We start from the raw sequence: 9,706 nt of genomic DNA, 5'->3' as shown, positions 1-9,706 counted from the left end.
TGTTCGTTTTGTGATAAACTTGTCATTTACTTCGTAAAATCCTACCCGTAATATATATAGCGCAACAGGAGTAACGCACCGCCCGTGAACGTGAGGGCATGTTAAATCTTTAAACTTGCGGTAATCTTTGGGTTGACTTGTTTATTCACATTCTAGTAATGCGTTAATCTTGTTAACTAGGTTTGTCATGTGGATTGTTCAGTTTTTATATACTTATGCTAGTACTCAAACTAGGTTTGTCATGTGGATGCCTAGAAATGCACTCTAAATTTAAATACTTGTATTTTAATTGTTTCAATCTTGTTGTATTTCTATTTCAAACAATGTAATTGATCTTAGCAATGAAATAAAATTTGTTATTACATACTTGTCACAATTTAGTGTTATGAAGTCTCAAGCAATCTCGTTTTCGTCTCACTCCTATGTTTCCGCCATCGGTTGGGGTGTGACATAAACAACATTGACAAGTTTAACACTCATGCTGAAAAATGTGTTTTGGTTGGATACTCAAATGAAAATAAAGGTTATAAGGCTAAAGGGTGTGGGGGTCATGATTGGGACATGATTCGCCACCTAGGAACATGAATGGAAGGCTACACCACCCCTTTGCTTGATCCACCATGGTTTGCATGGATTAAACCATGGCAACCATGGTCCTCATTTCCATTTTCAACAAATCGTTTCCTTTTTCTTTACATAAAGATAAATTAAAATAAATAAGGGGCTAGTGGTTTGGGTCATGACCACACCCTTAGGGTAGTGGTTTTAGATGGTGAATTAGAGGTGGGTTACATGACACTGACATGGAGGGTCATGGTGGTCATAAGGGTCATGACCACACCCTATAGCCTAAGCTTTGGAGTCTGGATCATAGGATGATGTTTTACTCTAGGGATGTAAGGTTTTATGAAATTGTGTTTCTTTTAAAGATAAGAAAATATTACCTGATCCAAATTCTCCTATTGAATTTAATACCCTGAATTTCTTTGATATGTTTGACCACCACACCACTAAAAACTCTAAGCTTAGGTCTACTCCCAATGATGAGAATACAAATAATTCCTCATCTACACATGAGCCTCAGCAGTCTAATTTTGAACCAAACAATGACTTAGGAATGGCTGAAGATTAGCAACCAAGCATTTCTGTTTCAGATTTAGGTAGGGCTGAGCATGCTACTGGAAATGAGGAAAATAGTACTTCTGAGGGAGATAATGCAGAGCATACTAGCACTGTTCCTAGAAGATCTTCTAAAAATGTTAAATTTCCTTCTAAACTTGATGATTTTATTTTTAAGGGAAAGTTAAATATGGTCTTGAAAATATCTTGAATTATGCTAATCTCTCTCCTAATAACTTGTGCTTTGCTTCTGTTCTTAATAAAAGTGTTAAACCTAGAAATTATTTTAAGGCTAAAACTGATAATAACTAGGTTATTGCTTGGAATGAAGAATTAGAAGCTTTACACAGAAATAATATATGTGATATTGTTGATTTACCTCATAATAGGAAACCTATAAGATGCAAATTGGTTTATAAAATAAAGTAGAAGTCTAGTGGGGAGATAGAAAAATTTAATGTTAGACTGGTAGCTAAGGGGTTTAGTCAAAAAGAAGGAATAGATTTCTTTGATACTTTTTAACCTGTTGTGATTTGAGTGCGGTTTGAACTATTGATTTACGTAATTGGAAGTAACCAATTAGGTTTGGCAACTATCAGATGTGTTTTAACTTTGGTTGTGCGTAGTGGTTGGGATTTATATCAACTTGATATAAATAATGGTTTTTTGTATGCTAATTTGAATGAAGAGGTTTATATGACTTGGGTTAGATTCATATGTGAACAACCCCCTTGATAGTGAATTGTGTGAACTAATCCTAGCCCTTGATTATCAATACACAAGTGTAAATCAATGGCCAGGATTTGATCAAGATTTGATGATGAAACTACACTAGTGTATTTTATGATTTAATGATGTAAATCAATGGCCAGGATTTGTTCACTCAGTTCACAAATACACCAGTGTTCACTCTAGAACCCCACCCTTTATGACTTTACCTGATGGATATTGTACTAATTCTGAAAACAATGTGTGTAAACTTAACAAGTCTCTTTATGGGTTAAACAGACCCCTAGAATGTGGAATGAGAAACTTGTTAATGTACTTGTTGAGTTAGGCTTTGTTCAAAGTAAGTGTGACTATTCCATGTTTGTCAAAACAAGTGGTTCTGTGTTTATAGTTCTTCTTGTTTATGTGGATGATATTGTCATTACCGGTAGCTGTTCTAATGAAATTGCTAAAATTAAGTCTTTGCTTAAGTCTAAGTTTTTAATTAAAGACTTGGGTTTTCTAAAATATTTTCTTGGTGTTGAAGTCTTGAAAACTAATGATGGTTTGTGTCTTTCTCAAAGAAAGTATTGCCTTGATTTACTTTCTAAGTTTGGGATGACTGGTTGTAAACCAGTAAGCAATCCTATTGAAGCTAATCATGTTCTCACTCACTTATGTGAGAAAGATAATCAACCTTTGGACTTGAAAGCTTTTGCTGATTCGGACTATAACGCGATCTTCTGCTAAAGCAGAATATCGTTCTATGTGTGCTGCTACATGTGAAATCATTTGGCTTCTTAATGTCTTAAAGGAGTTAAAGGTTGAGGTTAAATATCCCATTAACTTACATTGTGACAATACAACAGCAATGTCTATAGCTGCTAATCTAGTGTTCCACGAATGAACAAAAGACTTTGAAATTGATCTCTTCTTTTTAAAGGAAAAAATTTCTAAGGGTGTTATTAGAACTGTGGGAGTTTCTTCTGAGGATCAGGCAGCTGATGTTTTTACTAAAGGTCTGATGGCTCATTCTCATAAGAAGGTTTGCAAAACTTTGGGTTTGTTTGATTATTTTGCATATTGAATTGGGGGGGGGGTGTTAAAAATAATATTCCTTTTATTAACAATTCAATATTTGTTTTATTTCTAATATAAATTTTCTTTTAATTCTATGCGCTGAGGTCTTTTTATAAAATGGTGGGCTTGGACTAGCTTTGGTGTGCACATGGGCTTATTGCGTTGTGGGCTGCTAATGTTGATGGCTTAGCTTGGATGCTTAATGGGCCTGTGTACGATTGAAGACTGGGCTTTGGCTTTGTGTGTATAATGCAGAAATAATAAATCTTTGTCTTATCTCATTATCTCTACTCTATTATTGTTCCCACTTTCTCTCTCTGAAGTTAGGGTTTCTGTACTTATGAGATTTGTGAGATTGGTGATTTCTCTGATCATCTTTTTAGAGCAGATCTTCTAGTTGATGATCTGCATAGGCTGAGAGTTGTTTTTGATTCTGTTAGGATCTGAGTTTGGATTGATTGTGATTTGTGTTTGAACTAAGATGGAATTATGAGTGAGTTGTGCAGCGGAAATTAAATGGAAGCAAACTTTTCACAATCAAACAGAAGAAATGCTTTCAATCATACATTTTCAACACATAATCAAATGATTAAATTTATTTCAAACTTTGATTACAATGCATGTATGATTCGCAAACTCCCCCTCAGCCCGAGCTCAGTATTTGTTCATGCAGGAAGAAGATGGTGAATGAGCTAAACAGAACAGTACAGAGTACTGTTCTATTTATAGGCACTAGCAAACTACTGAGCATCTAAGCTGACGTCACCATGAAAGTGACACCTAACCTCCCAACAAACTCTTAACAACTGACCAATACAAACACTGCTATGCTAACTACTGATGTTACAATTCAATACATAAAGTAAACATAAACTGTTGCTGCATCCTTCCACTGCTGTGAACCCAGCAGTACTTGTCATGATCAGTAGTGCTTGAAACAAGGAAGTAGATTGAGCAGCAGAGCTTTAGTTCTTCAACAGACTTTGACTTGATCAGCAGTTGTAGGTCAGCAGTTTACATGATCAGCAGATAGGAGGTCACCAGATGTTAAAACCACTTTCAAGGGGAGAGACTTGCAACCAAACATCTGCTTATTCTGGATCCACTGCTCTGTTCCAGTTTTGGCTTTCATTATCTGTTCCTTTGGCAGGGTTCAATCCCAACAATCTCCCCATGGAACAGATAATGCCAAAACTTTTCATTATGTAGATCTTTATTGCCTCATCAGCAGTTCCCTTATTTGCCATTTGAGTTGCAATTTAAAGATTAAGGCATCTGTATCATCATCATCCCTGCTAAGTGGAAGATCAAGGAGATCCTGCAAATCTTCAAGACTCTGGCCAAGAGCTTGTTCCTTTGTTAATTTCTTCACTTCACCACTAGACTTGAACACTGTCAGTATGTGGGTCTGTTTATCAGTTTTCCACTTTAGTACTTTTGAGCCTGGTGGGTTTCTTGGGAGATTTTTATTTGAAGAGGTATTTGGTGAAGCTGGCCTATTCATGACTGACTGAGCAGTACTTGCAGATTGTTCCAGTTCAGATTCTTCTTTCATCATTAACATAATGCCCTCTTTTACAAGGTCATTTCCAGCAATTAGATCTTGAACTGTTTCAGCACCCAACTGGTTTTGACTCCTTCTTTTGTAGATGGCTGCAACAGCAGGAGCAGTGGTTCTTTTGGCTTGCAGCTTTGGTGGTCGTTTTGAAACCTCTGCTTTGGAGTAGTCAGGTTTTTGTGGAGCTGTTGGATCTTTCTTCCTAAGTTCCTCCAACCTTTTATAGGTGGCCCTGACCCTGGCTTCTCCCCACTTTGACACAGAGTTCCTTGACCCATAATCAGCTGTGATAAGCTCCTCTTTCATTCTTTTCAACTCTAATGCCTTTTCAGCTTCAAATTGTTTGAATTTTTCAGGAGGAGTCTGCTGGACTTTATTTTTGATCATTTCATGAATCCTGGCTACTTCCTTTTCAAGCTCAGGAATGGTCCAGTGTTTGTACATGTGTTTCTCCCCCCTGTATTTCTTGTAGGTCATGATATTTTCAATGTAGTCTTTTCTCAGGGAATCATCAACCCTTTCTGAAATTTGTTGACTAACATTTTTGGCAAATTGCTCCATTGTTCTGACATGTGTGAGAAGAAACTGATAGTTTTGCTGAAATTCCCTATCAGATTTCCCTTGTTTATTTTTGTTAGTGATATCCTCGGCTTGCTTGGCTTTAATTTCTAAGTATTCTTCAATGTTGTTTGGCCTAGGATATCCTTTAACTGAAGGCAAGCTCCTTTTGGCAGGGTTATCCTCATAGTAGCAAGATTTGATTTCATATCTAACTGCTATGAGTTCTAAAGGAAACACAACACCTGCAGGAGGTAAAGGCTTTTGAATTTGAGTTGAAGAGAGAGGAATGGGTTTTGGAACTGTGACAAGTGCTTGGGATTTTGAAGCTGTTGGTGGTGGTGATGGAGAATCATCATCTAATATGATAATCCTTCTCCTTTTTATTTTAGGAGAGGCAGATGATGTTTTGGGTGGAACAGTGGAGGTGGTTTGAGTGGCAGTGGTTTGTGACTGACAAACAGCTGTTGAAACAACTGGTGTTTCAACCACTGTTGTCATTACAACAGATGTTTTAACATCTGCTGTCTTCTGCTTTATGGCAGGAAGTGATGGTGGAGATGTTGTTTTTGGTGGTGATAAGGCAGTGGTATTGGTGTGTGATGAAGTGGTGTGTGTTGAAGTGAGACCAGTTGTTGTAACAACTGAAGTACCAGTAGATGTTGGTACAATAGAAGTTGCAACAGCTGTTTGGGTGGAGGTTTGATGTTGGTGGCTTTTGGACAGTGGTTTTGAAGTATGCTTTGGAAGACTGGATGGTGTGGACTTGGGTTTCCTTACTTTTCTAGTAGGATTTCTTTTTGGAACAGGATTTTGATAATCCTTTTCACCAGAACAACCCTGTGCATTCAGCTCCATGAAAGCTCTCTTCTCGTCATTCCACCTTGATAAATCCTTTGCCGCTCTATCCCTTTTTACACTTATGACACCATCATCAAGTGCATTCTGGGTAACATCAACCTTCTTGCTACCATCTGGCAAGGGAATATTTCTGAGCATTGCATCCTTTTCTGGATCAAGATACAACCCATTATCAATCCCTTTCTTTGTCCACTCCTTAATTTTCTCCCCCTTTTTGGCATTATCTGTGGGGATTTCATCAATAAACATAACTGTTGAAGGAGCAGTGCCAGTGGTTGCCAACAGATGTGGTTTTGAAACTAGACTCCATTGTTTCTCTAAGCTCTTGAACATGTTTTTCATGCTGCAGCTCAGCCATCTGTTGTTGTTGGTGGAGAAATGGTTGAAAAAGATTCTCGAGCTCATTTGTAACATCTGCTGGTGGTGGAGCAGGTGCTTGAGGTGGAACAGCAGTGGATGGTACCATTTGAACTGTTAACAACTGTTGCAGCATGTGTTTTATTTCTACAACAGATGTATCCAGCTTTTCAACTCTTGCCGTCAATTCCTGGTATTTTAAACCATCACCCAATTTAATGGGATCATCTGATTTCCCACTAGCAGTGGTTTTATCAGATGTTGAGGTAGGGAGTGTACTCCAAACATCAACAACTGATGCCTCTTTTTCTTGGTACTAGGGTCTTCTTCCTTCAACACTTGATAATCTTTTGATGGAACCAGTGGTTAATACAAACTCACTAGCAGATAACAGAGGTGTTATGGAAGGAATTGCCTCCAAGGAAGTCAATTGATGTAACCACTGTCCAAGTGTAGACCTGTAGGTTCAACACTTGTAGTGGCTGCTTCACTTGGATTACCACCAAGAGTTACTTGTAACTCAAGGGGTGTAACCTCCTCAGGTTGTGTTGGTGGGTTAGCAAAGATTGATACATCAGGCCCAGTCTGTTGTTGAGGTATATTCTCATGGACAGGTGATTGAGAAGGACTGGTTTGTGCCAGGTTCAGATCAATTGCATCCAATAGTAGTTTGGTGTTTGGAGGAATTAGGGATGTGAGTTTGGGTGTAGAAAGATGAGTCGCCCCGGGTATTGGGCTGTGGATGATGGAAACAAGTGCTTCCAGAGCACCATGATGTGGTGACCCTTGTTGTACAACCTGTTCTTTTTGTGAAGAGACAGGAGGAGTTTCGGCTAGGGTTTGAGATATTTTTACCAACTGCTGTGAGGAAGTAGCAGCAGTGGTTTGTTGTGACTTTTGTGCTGTCACAGGCAGTTGCTCTGGTATCTCATCCTCCAGAGTTGCCTTTTTGGTGGGTTTGGGGGGGGGTTTTGATTTTCCTTTTTCTGTGGCTTTTTGGTGATTTTAGGTGTGGGTTTCAAGGCAGTTGGTTTGCTACCTTGATCACCTTGAGCAGTGGGCTCAGCAGCAGATACCTGAGGAGCAGTGTTTGCTGCTAAAGTCTGCTCAGGCACCTCTGCTTGTGTTTTGCAAGGTGTTGACATTCTTGTAAATGTTTCAGCAGTTAAGCTGTTTATCTGAAAAGAGTCACTTTGGTTTATTACCGCAATATCATCCTTACTGAATTTTTTCTCAAAATAATAACTTAAAAATCTTGGAAACAGTAAAAATGATTTTGTTTCAACATTTTTAACCAAATCATTGAAGATTACCTGGGAATAATTAAAGTTGTCCTCTTGAAGAATAGCATATCCCAGGTTTTGAATCTTCAATGGTATTTCATTAAAAGAAGTGGTTTTATTTGAAACACAGATGAGGAGGGTATGGAATAAAAATCGTGTTGCAGGAGGGAAGAAACCTTTTTGTAAGGTATCCCTCTTCATCATTGTGTCTGCATACCCTCTCTCAATGAAGTCAATTTTTAACTCGTTTTTAGGGAAAGAATTTTTACCTTCTTGATCATCGAGCTGAAAGACCTCTGATAAAGATTGCGGTGTGATGCGGACTGCCTTTTTCTGCAGAGTAGAGTTAATGGCTATGACATCTTCACCTTGTTTTTCAAGGGTACAATTTTTCCAAAACTCTCTCTGAGTTTACAGGTAAATGGGTGCATCAACGGTTAACAAAGTTTTGTACTTTAATGCGTTGAGCATATCGAGGATAGAATCAAATATATCGATGTTGCCGGGTTTTGTAAGAAGACCCAGAAGATTATGAGATGGTTTGTGTGGGAGTTCTGTGGAGGTAGCCTTTTGAGAGGCCCCTTTAGAAGATTTTGCGGATGATTTCGATTTTGTCATTTTGAAGATGAGAATCGAAAATGAGACTGTGAAGAAATTTGATGAAATGTGATGGAAACTGCTTTGAGAAGAGAACTTTTAAGAATTCAATTCGACAGTGAATGCTGACGTGGCAGCGGTTACAAAAGGTCTGACCACTATGTACTGTCCGCATGCCATCCCCTGGTGAAATGAAGGACAGTACTTTTGAACAGTACTTTTTGTGAAAACAACTGGTGAAGACAGTAGTTGTAACGGTAATGGAGAACAGTGGATGCTTTTAACTATCAGTGGATAGCACAGCAGTGGATACAACACTGATTTTGAACATCAGTGCTTATCAGAGGAAAATGAGAACAGGGGATGACTTTCAGCAGTGGACAGACGTTTGAAGTAGAGCAGACTTTTGAACCCATCAGTGGTTATGGCAGACTTTTAGGATTTTTCATGAAAAATTCATTTTTAGCTATTTTTTAAGGATGGATTATTGATTTTCTGAAAACATTTTGATGCTTTTATTCATAGAAAAACAGGATTTTGCCTGCTATTCCATGTTTAGCATGCCAATCCTAGAGATCAAGCTTTCAAAGGTGGATGTGTCTAATGCTTTGGTTAGCACATCTGCCAGCTGATCTTTAGTTGGAACATGATGCAGAGAAATCAAACCTTTTTCATAGCAATCCCTCACAAAGTGATGTCTGATGTCGATATGTTTGGTGGTTGAGTGGGAAACTGGTTTTTTGATGATATTTTTTGCTGCCTGGCTGTCCAACATGAGTGGTGTCTTCAAGGCAGTGATAACCAAATCCAGTAACTGATTTTGAAGCCAGAGCAGTTGGGCTGTACAGCTTGCAACAGCTATATATTCTGCCTCAGCAGTGGATGTAGAAACAGCTGCTTGCTTTTTGCTTTGCCAAGATACTAAGCAATTGCCTAGGAATTGGCACCCTCCTGAAGTGGACTTCCTTGTTTTATCACATCCAGCAAAGTCACTATCTGAGAAACCTGAATGCTCAATTTTACCATCAGCTGGATACCAGATACCAAGTGTGGGAGCACCTTTGAGGTATCTGAATATCCTTTTTACAGCAATAAGGTTTGACTTTCTAGGGGCTGATTGGGATCTTGCACAGACACATGTTGCAAACATGATATCTGGTCTAGATGCAGTTAGGTATAATAAAGACCCAATCATGCTTCTATATAAGGTCTGATCAACCAAATCATCCTTTTCTTCAGACATGACCAATTTATTGGTTGCAATGGGTGTACTACATGGCTTACAATCATCCATATCAAATTTCTTTAAAAGTTCTTTGGCATATTTGCCTTGATGGATGAAAGTACCATTTTGCAGCTGCCTTACTTAGAGACCAAGAAAGCACTGGAGTTCACCCATTGCACTCATTTCAAACTCAGCTGTCATGAGTTGCCTGAACTCTTCACACATTTTATTACATGTGCTTCCAAAAATGATGTCATCCATATAAATTTGGACAATCATCAAATCCTTCCCTCTCCATTTTAAAAACAGTGTTTTATCAATCCTGCCTCTGGTGAAACCAATGGAAAGTAAAAAGGTGGA

Source organism: Helianthus annuus, chromosome 15 (assembly GCF_002127325.2).
Source record: "Helianthus annuus cultivar XRQ/B chromosome 15, HanXRQr2.0-SUNRISE, whole genome shotgun sequence".
Lineage (NCBI taxonomy): Eukaryota > Viridiplantae > Streptophyta > Magnoliopsida > Asterales > Asteraceae > Helianthus > Helianthus annuus.
This window is presented reverse-complemented; position numbering follows the sequence as displayed.